This window comes from Chenopodium album, chromosome 4, assembly GCF_948465745.1.
Source record: "Chenopodium album chromosome 4, dcCheAlbu1.1, whole genome shotgun sequence".
Classification (NCBI taxonomy): Eukaryota; Viridiplantae; Streptophyta; class Magnoliopsida; order Caryophyllales; family Amaranthaceae; genus Chenopodium; species Chenopodium album.
In genome coordinates this window covers 18,527,531-18,543,692 of record NC_137837.1, presented here as the reverse complement: position 1 = coordinate 18,543,692, position 16,162 = coordinate 18,527,531, and the positions used below count along the sequence as shown (strand labels likewise).

At 36.0% G+C, this 16,162-nt stretch overlaps 2 long non-coding RNA genes across 2 annotated transcripts; one reads left to right on the top strand and one right to left on the bottom strand.

The window, feature by feature from the left end:
• Nucleotides 1-330: 330 nt before the first annotated feature.
• LOC145626792 (uncharacterized) lies at nt 331-1,607 on the bottom strand. Its single transcript, XR_014111074.1, has 2 exons — nt 1,116-1,607; nt 331-570 (listed from the first exon to the last, which is right to left on the bottom strand). It is a non-coding gene; the product is annotated as an uncharacterized LOC145626792 (long non-coding RNA).
• Nucleotides 1,608-9,857: 8,250 nt separating this feature from the next.
• On the top strand, nt 9,858-10,969 carry LOC145626791 (uncharacterized). Its single transcript, XR_014111073.1, has 2 exons — nt 9,858-9,996; nt 10,570-10,969. It is a non-coding gene; the product is annotated as an uncharacterized LOC145626791 (long non-coding RNA).
• The last annotated feature ends 5,193 nt before the right edge of the window (nt 10,970-16,162 follow it).

The window sequence follows — 16,162 nt, the reverse complement described above, 5'->3', positions numbered from 1 at the left end:
AGCAATGTTTCAAAAAAAAAAAATATAAGGAGCAATAATATTTACCTTTTTTATGTTAATACTCAATTAATTACGGAAAAATAAGGAAATATATAAGCTTTTTCAAGAAGATGTATTTTCGGTGGAATATTTTTTAAGAATATGATTTGATCAAATATTCCATGTTACTTCAGTTTTGTTCAAGATATTAAACAATTTTTATAATTTATGCTGTAAAAAATTAATTTTTCAAAATTAATTAAATTAACCACGCATGGTACGGGACTTAACCTAGTAAATTAAATAATAAACTGTTTAACCATGATAAACCAAACAATAAGGTAACCATACTAAATCAACAATAATAAGGTAAATAATATTACTTAAGTAACCATAATAAATCAATAATAAAATGCCGTAATAATTAAACATCCAAGCAACAATAATAAACAAATGAAATAAAAGACAGTAATATGCAAAATTATATAAGAAATTGCATAATTCGATTGTGTACTTTGAATGTATTATCATGAACAGTGGCGGATCCAGAATTTTCGAGCTTGTGAGTCACCCTGATTATTGATCACCTACCTGAATTATTGATCATATGTTAAAGTAAAAAAAAAAAAAAAAAATCGAATCCAAAAATATTTACAAAAAAAATATATATATGACAACTACCTTGATTTCAATCAAACAAAAAAAATCCAACAAGTTCTGTTCAATCTGAAAATCATTTAAGCAATTACAAAAAATTCAGCAATTCATATATACAATCTATACACAATTTTAGTTCATTTGAATACACATAATACAATCAAATATCAATCAAATCTGAATCAAATGACCAACTAATCAAGACTACAAAGTACCAATATTACCAAACACAGTGAAATTCTATATTCAACAATTCTGCAATTCAACATTTCAACACCACAAATCCACAATGAACAACAACCTGTCAATTTCAAGACTATGAAATTATATTTTATAAATGACTGAAATTATAATTAATTAAGTAATTAACACAGTAATGAACAGCAAATCAACAATTCAGTTCAATTTAATCAATCAAATGACTAAAGTTATACATAATTATAATTAAAAAAAAAAACAAATTAAATGGTATAAAATACCTTGCTGCTTGTTCAGTTGCTCTCCTAACTGCTCGACTCCTTCAATCAGTGCAGTTGTGCTCCGTGCTCGACTGACGACTGCTCGGTGGTACTCTGAGTCGGTGGTGCGGCCTGGTGGCGTAGATCTGAGATTCCGAGGGCGGCGGCAGGCTTGAAGGAGTGAAGGACAGCAAAATAACTCACCCCTTCAAGTTGTTCGTTGCTGCTTGAAGGCTTGAAGGACGAATGACGTTGGCTGCTCCGGCACTCCGGCGTGGGCGGCGTCGTCGGCAGTTGATGTGAGAGAGGGAGTTAGGGTTGTCGTTGTGAGGTTTGAACTTTCTTCAGTTGTTTGCAACGTTTCACGCGTTTTGGCTGTTTTCTCTTTTTTTTCTTTTTTTTTTTTTTTTTTTTTTTTTTTTTTTGGCACTGCTGAGTCACGTGACTCAGTGTGCACACATGTAGCTCCGCCACTGATCATGAATATATAGTTCGGGATAATAATATATATACTTCTTCTGTTCCACAAATATTGCAACAAAAATGAAATAATGTATTTCAAAGCATATTTTATATGTTAAATATCTATACTTATATAAGTGAAAATTATAAATGTTGATATGTTAAAATATTTTACGAGACGAATCTAACAAGATACTACATGACCATATTTTACTTTATGCATAAATCTTAATATGTAGTCAAACAAGCATGATGAATATGAAAAAGTCTGGTTGTTGCAATATTACCAGAATGGAGTAAGTATACCATAATAAAATAATCTAATAAATAAACATAACGTATTATAAAGGAAAATTTATCAAGAATAAGCCAACCTTTGTATGATTAGTTCAAAATAAGTCAACTTTTCGATTAACTTAAAATAAGTCGACTTTTAAAGGGTATTTTCTTTTAATAAATCTAATGATGACCTCCAACCTATTAAACAAGTCCTTTTTTTAAGGAAATTTTGGAATTTAGTGCCTTGAAAATGGGGTATTGAACTTTAGTACCCTTATTTTATTTTGGTACCCATCAAAGTTTAAAATTATAGCTTTTGGTACCTCCGTCTATGTTCCGTTAACTTTTCTGTTAATTGGGATCTGCCACCTTCTAGCCACCCTTAGCCCCTCTCTCCCCCCTCCTTGTACGGCTGCAAGCAACCCCGAGAACAACCACCTTCTCCCAGCCACCCTTAGCCCCACTCCCACTTCCTGTGCGGCTGTCGGCAACCCCAAGAATAACCTTCCAGCCACCAAAACACTAATCAACCCACCACAATAGCCTGCCGCTACGACCAGGTTGAAACCCTGGCAGCCACAGCAGCCTGCCGCCGCAGCCAGGCACGCATCCCATGCTTCCAGCCACAGCCGCCTGCCGCCGTGGCCAAGCACGAAGCCCAACCACATCAGCCTACCGCCGAGGCCAGGCACGAATCCCAACCACAACAACCTACCGCCGCGGCCAGGCACGAATCCCAGCCACAGTAGCCTGCCGCTGCGGCCAGGCACGAAGCCAAGCCACAGCAGCCTGCCGCCGCAACTAGACACGAATCCCAGCCACGATTCGGGGTTCATAGGAGGGAGGGGGAGGGAAGACGGTGGTTTTGCAGCAGTTGCGGCTAAGATCGAAGGAGGGAAAGGGAGGAGGTGGGCTCGTTGGCGCGGGGGAGTGTTTAGGACTTGGCAGCGAGCACGGGGAGGGGGAAGGGTGGCTGACAGGAAGGGAGGGGGGAGGGCAGCTGGTTGTATTTTTTATTTTTTAAGTTTATTTTTATAAATTAAATTATTAAATAATTAGATAATGGGCCCCACTACCGAAAAAGTTAACTGAACATGAACTGAGGTACCAAAAGCTATAATTTAAAACTTTGATGGTACTAAAATAAAATAAAGTTTTAAACGAGTAATAAAATTCAACACCCCCTATTTTCGAGGTACCAACTACCAAAATTTCCTTATTTTTAATTGAAAAAATTATTTATTAAATTTCAATTATAATTACATTAAATAATAAAACTAAAAAATAAAAATCTCAGCCACCCCCTCCCCCACCCATTGCTAGCCTCCCCACCAGTTCCCCTGCCACCGGCCACCCGGAGACCACTCCCTCCACTTCCCCCGTCGCTGGCGACCCCACGCCCTTTCTCTCTCCCACCAATGACACCAACCTTTCCCCTTTTCCGCTTACCCACCCACTGCAAACCCTTGACCAATTAAATCACCCCAACTCAGCTCACAACCAAATGAATGCCTTCTGAAAAATAGACCCCCATTTACAAGTAATTAATTGTCTCGAACCCAACTTAGTAGTGGGTTCTACATCGAGATTGAGCTTAATGAAACGATTGATTTGAAATATGACGCAAAACCCATCATCGAAAACAGGGGAATTGTTAGCTTGACACCATTAATGGTGACATCGTCATCGAACGAAATTGGAGGAAGTAATGGAGAGCGAATTGTAAGGAGTAGAGTAGGGAGTTGGGCGCATAAGAGATAGATTGAAGGTCAATGAAGGAATAGAAGAGAGGGAAAAAATGGAATTGGAGAAGAGAGAAGATTGGCCAGAATCTATGAAAAGGAGTCGGTGAGACTGATGAAGGTGGCGAAAGAAACGGCGGAGAAGAGGGGTTGAGAGATGAATAGGGCACGTGACATGGTCAACGCCGGAAAATAAAAGTCAACGATGACTTTTCGACCAAAGATAACCTCTTACAATATTTACCCTTATATAAGGTAGTTTCTTACAACATTTTTTTATTAGGTAGTTTCTCACAAAAAAGTGCATTATAAGGTAGTTTTTCACAAAATGTCTTATACAGTGACCGAGTAACCTCTATAACATTGATTGATTAACTCTTAAAACGCTGATGAAGCAATTCATATAACACCGACAGAGTAACCCTATAACACTAACGAAGTAATCCCTATAATGGTTGGTCATACCGTGTGGCCAACCACATATAAAAATTTGTATCTTCTAATTAGACTATATAAGGCCTAATTTTTGGGATAGCCATCTAATCATGCTGAACTAAGACAAGGGTTTTAGGTTAACAAATTATGAAAAAAGAGCTATGATAAATGGCTTTAAGGGCACCTTTACCGTTTTCACTTTGGGCTCCAAAAAAATCCAAGACCCCACTATGGCTTATGTATTGACAAAATAATATTATTTTGGTTTTTTTTTTTTTTGAAAAACTACCTTTTATATACAACTTTTTGTGAAAAACTACCTTTTAAAAAAAATGTTGTAAATGACTACCTCTTTTTTGAAAAATGTTGTAAATGACTACCACTTGCCGGAATCTGGCCGTTGACTCACTTTTCCGGCGTTGACCACCCACGTGCCGGTCACATGACCTTTATTTTTCTTTTATTTTTTTTTTCTATGCATGCACCACCGGCAATGCCGCCATCTTGACCACCGCCCTACCACCATAACAACTCAACCCACCTCAAAACACCCTTACAACCGCCCCCACGTATCCCAAAACCAACCCAACCCCACTTGAAACCGTCTCCAGGCCACCCCGGCTAATCCAACACAAACCCTCAATTGCTCCCCAATTCCGCGACCTTCAAACAACAACACCATTAACTCCGTTCCCCTACCATCACTGCACCACCACTCTCCATCTTTACCTCTTGACGCCACCAATAATTACACCACCAGACCCACCAAGCTACAAATAGCAGCCATACTAACCACCTTCCCAACCACGGTACACTAACAACAATAACGCAGAAATCAAATTAAAAAATTAATTATTGTAAATACCAAACAGTTAAGGAAAGGAAGGGAAGGGAAGGGAAGGGTTCTGGTTTTCGAGGGGGTCGAAGGAGGGTGGGCGAGATTTCGAGGGTGAGAAATGCGTAGGTGGGATGAAATTTGACTTGATAATTTATTTGAGGGGTGGCCGGAAATCAAGAATCAAGGGGAAGGGGAGGTGTTTCAATTCGGGGAAAATGATGAGCAGTAAAGGGAGGTTGGCAGGGAAAGGGCTGCCGCGCCGGAAATAATGGAAGTGGGGGTAGGGAGGGGAGTGGCTGGAAATTGATAATTCGGTTTGAGGGCTGCAAGAAGGGGTAAGGAGGACTAGGGAAAATGAGCGTTGCGGGGGTGAGGGATGGTCGGAATTGGAAAAGGGAGGCGGAGGGGCAACTAGTGCAGCACTCAAAAACTGGACAAGGGAGGGGGAGGTGACGGCGAGGGGGTGGGGGTGGTCAAAAACTAGAAAAGGGAGGAGGAGGAGGGGGTGGGGTGGTTGAAAACGGGAAAAGGCCGCCACGTGGGGTGGTCAACGCCGGAAAAGTGAGTCAACGGCCAGATTCCGGCAAGTGGTAGTCATTTACAACATTTTTCAAAAAAGAGGTAGTCGTTTAAAACATTTTTTTTAAAATGTAGTATTTCACAATAAGTTGTATATAAAAGGTAGTTTTTCACAAAAAAAAATCCTATTATTTTCATATACTTAACGTACCTTATAACCATACGACACATATATTATTATTTGGTGGTCATTGTATCATAAGTTACGTAACACATGATTACAATGATTAGCTGGTGCACTACAGTATACAAGTTGCTATTTAGCATTAATTCAAAAATTTTAAAAGGCCAAAACGCACTTCAGTAATGTAATTAGTATGAAGGCACCTTAAGATAACGAAGATATGTTATTATATTAATTTATAACACTTTTTTGTAGTGGTAATCTACTAGATTAGATATGACTTATTTATAATACTTAAGCTAGTAGAATTTGGATTTTAAGTACAATCGTTTTGGCTTTTTAACTAGTGACTAGTGTACCCATCAAGAAATCATCTTTTTAACTAATGTTAGACTAGTTTATGTCCTTACCAAAAAAAAAAAAAAAAAAAAAAAAAATTCTATTTAATTACTTAGAAACTCTGTCTAAAAAATAAGGAAGATTCTCAATGCTGACCTTCAAGTTTATTTTTGCTAAATGCATATGGTCACCTCCCTTTTTTTCTATTTTACAAATTGATCCTAATTAAGAAATTTATCTCACTTATGACATTAATGAGTGTAATTTAGTTATAAAAAAAACAATAATAAAATAAAATAAAATAAAAAAAAAACCTATTTATAGTTAGCTTGAAAAAAAAAAAACTAAAAAGAAAAACAACCAACCCACCACCGCCTCCACCCACATCCCCCTACAGACGTAGCTAGCACCACCTCTACCCTCACTAGAGTCACTGAACCCCCTCGTCTAAACCCTAACCTCTCAACTCTGACCATCACCTCTACCCTTTCCTCTGACACGCTCATCGAACACTTGCGTGAGCAAAATCTGGGTTTTCAATTAGTTAAAGATAAATATTGAAGATGTTGAATGCCAAACTGCTGCAATTTTGAGACCGAATTGTAATTTTTGGTAGCCAAATTGTCGATTGCAGGTGGATTATAAGTCGGTTGGTGGAGGTAAATAAGTGCGTGACTGCAGCGCGGTTTGTTGTTTGGTGTCTCGGTGGCTGCAAATCCGATCCGCGGCTACTGCTGCGTAAGGGTGCTCATAACCGGGTACCCGGGATTTCGGGTATCCGAAATTGAGGGTACCCGGAAGTGCGGGTAGTTATTTGGACGGCCCATTACCCGACTCAGTAAAAACAGGTACCCGTTTATCGGGTACCCGCTTTTACCGGGTACCCGAATATTTAATATGTATGTTTTATTTTTCAGAAAAAAAAAAAACACATGTTGTTAATATGGCCTTAAAAACTGCTCATTTTATTAAAAAAAAAAAAAACCTTTTTCATTAAAAACAAATAATGACGTGTTTATTAATTTAAAAAACCTGTTGTTTTCATTTAAAAAAAACTGATGTGTTTATTTTGCAAAAAACATGTTGTTTTCACAATAAAAAAATAACCTGATGTCTTTTTTAATAATTAAAAAAAAAAACCCTGCTTCCATTAACAAAAATAACCTACTGCAATGTTTACCTATCTTGAATTATTCTAATAACTCAACCAAATTATGATTTAGAGTACAAAATGCAAACCAAAGTTCAAAGTTCAAGGTGTCTAGCTAGATAGTTTAAACAGTTTACATCAAATTAAAACAACAAAACAAACAAATAAATTACAAACTCCAAACAATATCTCAAAGCCACAAATAAAACTAAATGGGAGAGGGGATAATTTCAGTCACTTGTGACATCCGAGGCTTCAATAGTTTCATCAATGATAATTGTTGGTTACTTCGAAACCAAGTCTTTAATCCCTACACAAGATAAATCATACAAAAAAAAAAAAAAAAAAAAAAAATCAATTGTAGAATATCACAAAGGATAAAAAGCAAGTAATAGTAGCGAAATTAACCAAAAAAATGTATTTGAATGTAACTTAGGTATAATCATACATAATCAGGAAATTAACCCCCTGAAAAATTCGATAAAACCCGTAAAATTTAATTGAAAATTACTTCGGTATAATCACACATAATCAGCAAATTAACCCAACAAAATTCGAAAAAATACCCTAAAAATGTAATTGAAAATAACTTGAGTATAATCAAACATGAGTAACGAAATTAACCCAAAAAAATTCGACAAAAAACCCTAAAAATGTAATAGAAAACAACTTGAGTATAATCAAACATAAACAAAGAAATTATCCAAAAAAATTCGAAAAAAATACCAACCTTACGCGGCTGACGGTGAGGAGCTGACAGTCGACGGAGGTTCGCCTGAGAGGGACAGAGGAAGGAGGTTCGTTTCAAAGAGACTTGAGAGTGTGTGTTTGGGAATTGAGAGTGAGCAAGGAGAGAGAAGAGGAGTAAGAAGAATGTTGAGATGCGGCTACTGCTTGTCTTAGGAAGTGAGGAGAGAGAAGACTAGATGAAAGTAACCCTAATTTGAGTTCCAGCTAAGAAATTTTAAAAAAAAAAATAAAAAAAAAATTCGGTTATTTACGGGAACCCGCAACTCTCTACGTCCAGCCCATTACCCGACCTCCAAATCTGATATTTTAACGGGTCGGGTACTCGACCCGCAAAAATAGAAAAAAAAAATCAAAATTATCCATCGGGTATTTAGCGGGTCAACGAGTCAGCAGGTCGGGTCAAACGGGTTGGTATTTTTGAATACCCCTACCGCTGCGTGTGCTGCCGAAGGTGCGCGACTAATAGTGATGTTGGTAGGTGGCTGGTTCGTGCAGTGGTGTGTAAGGTGGTGATTGCGGGATGCACTAGGGGTAAGGTGGTTGATTGGTGGTTGGGCGGTGAATGTGGTTATGAGGGAAAGAAGTAGCGTGGCTGGCTGGGACAGTAAGTACGTGGGCTAATGAGGGTGATGCGGTGTTTAATGTGGTTGTGCGCGGCTGATTGGTGGTGCTAAGTTTGGCGGTCTAGCGGTGGTGATGGTGAGAAGGAAGAGCGAGGGGGAGGATGGTGGGCGGGGTTTGGGAATCTGACATGGTGGTGGTGGAGGTAGAGCTGGTGCAGCGTCACAGACGGTTGGGGAAGCTTGGGTAGCGTTGCGAACAATCGGAGGAGCTCAGGGTAGTGTCGCCGCAAAGGGAGCCGGTGGCTGGATATGTGTATAACATTATTAAAGAGTTATGATAAAGCTAATTAAAGAAACAATTTTAACAAGATCTCACATGATGACTACATTTTTCCTTACATATAATATACGTGATACGGTAAAAAAAAAAAAAAGAAGAGAAATTAAATAGTGTAAAATTCAAAGGGGATAAAGTAAAAATGAACGATTGAAATATATCTCTAGCTATTTACAAATATATTAAAGTTATATAATTTGATAGTGTAATTCTTAATTTGATATAAGTCTAGACAACCTTTTAAATAAATCGGATGTATAATAAATATTGTACATATGTTATAAAGTTACCCCTAAAATGAGTAAAAGTTACCCTAATATGAATAAAAGTTAATCTGACATAAATAAAAGTTACGAAATATTTTTGCTATATTTATAAAAGTTAACCAAAAAATTGTAAAAGTGACCCTAAATTTGATAAAAAGTGATACCCGAGTAAATTACTATACACCGGATGTATATAAAAGTTATTCACGAGTCTAACAAGATTCAAAAAATAATGAATATATTTTTCCCAATATAAATCAACAAAGATAATCATGTAGGAGAGCGTTAATAGTGCAAATTTCTTAATGTTACAGCTAATACAAATTGGACGAAGAATTTACTCACTAAGTCATTATCATAATCCTTCTAAATTTTTTAATTCACGATCAATCTCCTAAAAAAATTCAAAAACAATGATAGTGTTAGGTCCAAATCTTCTTAACTTATTTTCAAATTATTTAAGTTTGGTTCATTACTGTTGTTGTTATCTGTTGTTGTTCCGTTGTTACTTTGTTTTCGTTTTAATTAAACTACCTATTTTCATTTTAATTTATCAGTTTAATTCAGCTTTTTCAGCTGACTTCACCATAGTGCAGTTCAATCCAATTCAACAGATCATCATGGTGTTAGTACTTAGACAAAAAAGAAAAAAAAAAAAAAGGTTAAGAATCTATGCTTAAATGGAAAATGATATGGCGCATAAATCATCAAAAATTTGATTGAAATCATGAAAATTTAAAATTCCATGGAATATTCCATCAAGCTAGACCCAACATAGCATAGTGGATTAGTGGAAAATTAGAATACTATTAATTAGTGGTCCTAATTTGTGTATAATAATACCCAATTGGTCAGAAGAAAAATACTATAAATAGAGCAAACATAGTGTAGTTAATTCACCAACAATACAAGCCACAAACACACAACATACTTCATACTTAAAACACAAAGGTAAACAACTCTTCATAATAAAAACAATGGAAACCAAGGTTGGGTTCAAGAGAATCATAGTAGCACTCTTTTTCATCCTTGCAACAGGTATTTCCTTATCCATTTTAAGTTTGTCTATTCGTTTCATAAAAGCATGAAGATGCGTGCTCATAATATTAATAAATGGGAAATTCCCTGTTTCTTACACCCGATTTGCTAGTCAACAAATATCTCAGTTATGGTTATGCATAACATGATTTATTGATCACATTTCAAATTGCCACTTGATGACCTTTAAGTCCCAAAGTGATATATATATATATATGAAAATTTAAGATTAGTTTATTGTTTTAATTTCAAAAATAGTGACAATCTTTGTTATATGTATAAAACAATGAAAAGGCTGATACAATAATTGAAATATATACTTTTTGACAAGAAATGATAGGACTTTAAGTATATTACAAACTACAAAGGAGTGTAAATTATATGATTATTGAGACTATAGAGTTGAAATACCTTCATGTTTGCTTCACCTAAAATTTTTTAGTTTCTAAATACTTCTCTAAATTATTTTAGTAATTTGCTATCTTAGATGATACGTACTAAATCATAGATATTTACGTAATATGTATAACTCACATTTTATTTACGTATATAAATTAATTTTGTTGTACGTAGTGATGCTGCAAGTCCTTGCTGTGAAAGCTCAACAAGAGAATCCAGTGTGCGAAGAGCACCTTGGACATCCATGCACTCCTGGTGTTAGAGAATGTTGTGCTAACACTGGACGCCAATGCGTATCCGCACCATCTTTGAACGGTTTCCGGTGTATGTAAAACCGTCATCGATCACCACCACCTGCAACATTAACGACAACCTAGTCTACTGTTTTATTATAATGTCTTTCTATTTAGTTAATCGTACTTTACTTAAGGTTGATATCTCTATTAGCCTATGTAAGTGTTTCTGTATGTACTTTAATTTCTTGTTGGGTGGTGAGTCTCTGGTCTATCTTTGCCAATGATGGTATGGATAAAAATGGTTGTCTTGTGCTATAAATAAAGATTATCGTTTTCTATTTTCGATTTTTTTTGGGTTGGATTTGTATATGTGTCGTAATGGATGCCAACTAGTAGAGCTATCAAAAAATAACCCTACTTGATTGTATTGCATTAACGAGTGAGAAAATGAAAATCGTAACTCGAACCAAACATGACTTGATATTAACTTACAATTGATTCAACCTAGTACATAAAGACTCGAATTTATTTATCCAATATGACTACCAACATCATATTTGGCTCGATAGGGATCAAAATCGAAACGAGCATCCAACTCTATTAAAGAGATGTTTGGGGAATTTAAAATTGATTTAACTTTTGCAAGTGAATATTTTCATTTCATTTAACAATGAATTAACTTTTGCAAAACTTGAAACATGTAGAGAGTTGCCAACAAATCTTCAAAATATTGAAGACGCATATATTAGATTTATAATTAAGAACAAATCAAAGAAACGACAATTAGGGTTCAAATAAGAAAAAATCATATAGATCAAGAGTTTAGAGACTATTTGACATCATTAGTTTATTATTAAGGATGAAAACATGAATATAGCCGAAGAATAAGTTTTATACTATCATATCTAGAACTGTCAAAAGCTGACCCGACTCGAAATACCGACTCTAACCCGACCTATTAACCAACCCGTTTGAATCCGAAAAAAATGGTGACCCGAACCCGACCTAACCCGAGTTGAAACCAACCATAGACCCAAGTTGACCCGAGTATTTGAGACCCGAACCCGAACATTAATCGACCTAGAGACAAACCGACCCGAATGTAACCCGTAAATTATTGACCTGAGCCGAACCCGACCTGAACCAAAATTGACCTAAATCCATTTTAACTTGTCAAAACCCGAATTCAACCCAACCTTTTCCTAACCCGACCCGAATTCAACCCGACCTGTTCCTAACCCGACCCGAATTTAACTCGACCTGCTACAAACCCGATTCGAATTTCAACCCGACCTGTTACAAACCCGACCCGAATCAACCCGACTTGTTATTAACCCGACCCAAATTCAACCCGACTTTTTATTGAATCAATATGTATAGGTTGTTATCTCATGTTGGTATTGGAATGGAAATTTAATCCTAACTCTATTCCTTCAATATTTCACTTTGAATTTTAAGAGGTTAGTTTCACAACATGTTTTTAGGGACGAAACATGTTTTCCGCAAATTATTGACTTGAATCGAACCCCACTAGAACCCGATAATGATCTGTCTTGGAAATGACCCGACTTGATTATAACCCGCAAATAATTAACTTGAACCGAATCCTACTTGAACCCAAGAATGACCCAACCTGATTATAACCCGTAAATAATTTACTTTAACCGAACCCGACTCGAACCTGAGAACGACCCTAACTCGTTTAAACCGTAAATACCCGAATTTAACCCGACCTATTTTTCACCCGACCCGAATGTAACCCGACCTTTTACTAACTCGACCCAAACCTGATGAGATGTATGACCCGACGTGACCCAACTCAAGCATGACCCAACCCGAACCCGACCCGCATATGTTATGAAATTAACCCGAGATGACCCGACCTGAGAAGACTCGACTCAAACCCGACCCATTTACCCGAATTGACAGCTCTAATCATATCACAACCCCTCGCGTGAGATTATTTAGGGATTGAAACATAGAAGCAACATGGACCCAACCTACACAAAACTTTAATCACACTTGAAATAAGGGGTGAATGGATGATAAGATTTGAGCCCGTGATCTTTATGTTACATTGGCTCTGATATCATGTTAAAGAACCACCACGACCAAAAGCTCAAATAAAGCTAATAATTGAGACTTAAGAATATGCGTCATGCTCTATCAATATAAATTACCCCCATTTTCAAAAGTTTTTCACAATTAGTACTCCATCCGTTTCATAATGCAAGGCTCATATACTATTTTGGGCGTTTATAAAAAATCTAACCATATTGAAAATATTTAATTTTTAACTAATTAATTGGTTGTGTATTGATGATATATATGTGTCTAAATAAGGAAATCTCTACCTTGAATTATGCATTATGACTTGTGCTTTCTTAAAGAAAAAAAATCAAAAAACTTAGGGATTGTTTGGCATCATTTTTGGTTTTTAGTTTCCTGTTTTTTTTTTTTTTTTTTTTTTTTTTTTTTTTAAACAGGAAACAAGAAAAAGGTGATTTCACTTTTTTGTTGTCAGTTTTCAAAATTATTATGATTTTAATAAGTTTAAATAATTTTTTATTCATTATGTGACATATATCATATATTTTTATACAACAAAAAACCAAAAAACAGAAAACTACAACAATGCCAAACGAATCCTTAACTAATGTAAACTAAGACATGTGTTTTTTTTTTAAAAAAAAGTACTTTAATGTTAGATTTCAAATATTTATTTTTTCTTATTTTATGCAATTGATTACATATGGGACTAAGGCCCTGTTTGATTCACCTTAATTTTGCTGAACTGAACTTATTTTTACTGAACTGAACTTATTTTTACTGGACTGAACTTAATTTAATGGAACAATTGCCCGGAATAATCCCACCTTTGGGTCGTCCGCTAAAAAAAATTCCACCTTTGAATTAGTTTTAAATAATCCCACCTTTATACCCATTATGCTATAAATGGTCCCATTTTACTTGGAACCGGTTGAGTAGGTAATTTTTTTTTAAAGTAGACTTACACGTGTCGCTCCTTGATTAGTAAAAAAAATAAAAATAAAAAAGCAGTAAAAAACCACCACCACCACCTAAGCCACCCCAATTCAGCCACCACCACCCAACCTAAACCCTATAACCACTATCCCACCCACACCTGAAACCACCAAGCTGACCGAAATCCCACTAAGCCAAGCCAACCTAAACCCAATTACCCATTAACCCAACCCTTTAACCCCATTAACCATTTAACCCAACCCCTCCTCTGTGGACGACGACGACTACGCGGCTGGAAACGATGGACGGGGGAGACGCGACGTGACCAGAATATGGGGATGGGGAGGTCGGGGCGCCGGAGCTGGGTTTAAGGGAGTTGGTGGGTTTTTCGCGGACGGAGCCTGGGTTTAAGGGCTGGGTTTTCACGGGGGTAAGAGTGAAGGAGAGGGTTGGTGGTTCATGGGAGGGGGAGGGTAAGCCAGAGCTGGGTTTAAGGGCTGGCTCGCTTGAGCCGCGTGACTGGGGTTGGCTTGGTTTCGTGAGGATTCGAGGGTGGTTCATGTGGAGGTTCGTGAAGGAGGGAGGGGTTCGAGGGTGGTTCAGGGAAGGGGGTTCGACTATGGTTCAGGGGAGGGGTGGCAGGGGAGGCCGGCATGCCGGGATTTGTGGCAGGGGAGGTGGTTTGGCTGGTGGGAGGTTTCTAAATTAACTAATTGTTTTTTTTGTTTTTTTTTTACATTTTATTTTTGGACTAATTGGGTGATGACACGTGGCTAGTAACTTGCTATAACAAGTTAACTAACCGGTTGGACCAATAAAAAAGATCGGGGGTTAAAGGTGGGATTATTTTCAGCGAACGGGCAGAAGGTCGGATTATTGCGGGCAATTTTTCCTAATTTAATTGAACTGAAATTATTTTTACTAAACTTAAATTATTTTTACTAAACTGAACTTATTTTTGCTGATTTTCTATTATAATTTTTCTGTAAGAAAACTGAATTTTACTTAACTGAAATTATTTTTACTAAGCTGAAATTATTTTTACTGAACTGAAATTAATTTTACTAAACTGAACTGAAATTATTTTTACTTAATATTATTTTTTTAAGGTGAAAAGAACAGGGCCTAACATTATAAAATGAATGATTATATTTTACAATCTTATTTAATTTCTAGATTCTAGATAGAATTGTTTGGAAAAAAAAAAAATGGGCGTTAGAAAAAGGTGGATTGCTAAAGGAAGAGGCAATCTGCAATGAGTGCATAGGAAGCAACTAAGGATCAAATTCAAAGTGGGATCATCTTCATAACATATCTTTTTCTTTATAATTAAGGAAGGGATAAGTATTGGCGCATAACTGCTATTTACATGACAAGCAAATAGCAGTTATAAGCCAAAAGAATGGTGATTTTTTTTTTCTTCTAGTGGTACAAATATTGTACCATTATTACCTATAATGACTATAAATAGTAGGGCTGACAAGAATCCGACAAGAAGTTAATGAGAGAAACCCGTACTCGAATTCGACCCAAATTTCATGTTTCGTAATAATATTAAGATTTACACTATTTTAGATAGTTTCTGAGCATAACCCGAAATCGACCCAAAACCTGACCCAAACCCGACCTGCTGATCGACCTCAATTGCCACCCCTAATAAATAGTAGTATTAAAATAACTTGTACTCCAGTAATATAGAATACATGTACAAAAGCACAATAAAAATACCAATATAATTAAGTATAATAGTACATTAAAAATGCCATTGAAGTAATAAAAATCACAAAAATTAAGTTAATATACCAATTAGCCCTCCTATATGCATCATAAACAAATAGAAGCTATGCGCCTAGGGGTGATTGCATGATAAGATTTGAACACTTGGTCTATATGTTAGAATGACTCTGATACCATGTTAAAGGACCACCTCAACCAAAAGCTCAAATACAACTAATAACAATATATATAACCCCCATTTTAAAAAAAATTTCACAATTACTATATTGTAGAGAAAGTATTGCCCACTACCAGGTAGGGACTAGGAAAGTCCATACCACCGTTGAAAAAAAAAAATTCGCTAAGTGTTGGAAAAAAGTTATTTCCTATTTTAATACTGTTATTTTATGTTCTAGCCTGTTAAAATAAAATTTAATATTGTTATATGTTTCTTTAATATTGTTTTCGAGGTGTTATTTTGATCTTTTCAGCAGTACTTATATATGAAAAGAATAAGTATTTGTGTTAAAAATTAAGTATTATATTCAAATACAATTATTATATAAGTGAAATCTGTTATTAAGAAAAACAATACAGTTATTCTAAATTAGAAACTGTTAAGCTGCGTGACTTGGTATCAGAGCCATAACGGTTAAAAGCTAAATTAAGTTATAAATAATTAAGCAAAACTGGAGAATACTAGGCCCTCTACAGAGTGTAAGAAACCTGATTTAAAGCATTATTATCATATTCCTGAAAATACTAAGAATTTTGGCGCAGTCCTTAATTATATAGTAGATCAAATTGGCAAACTAAGATCGGAAGTTAAT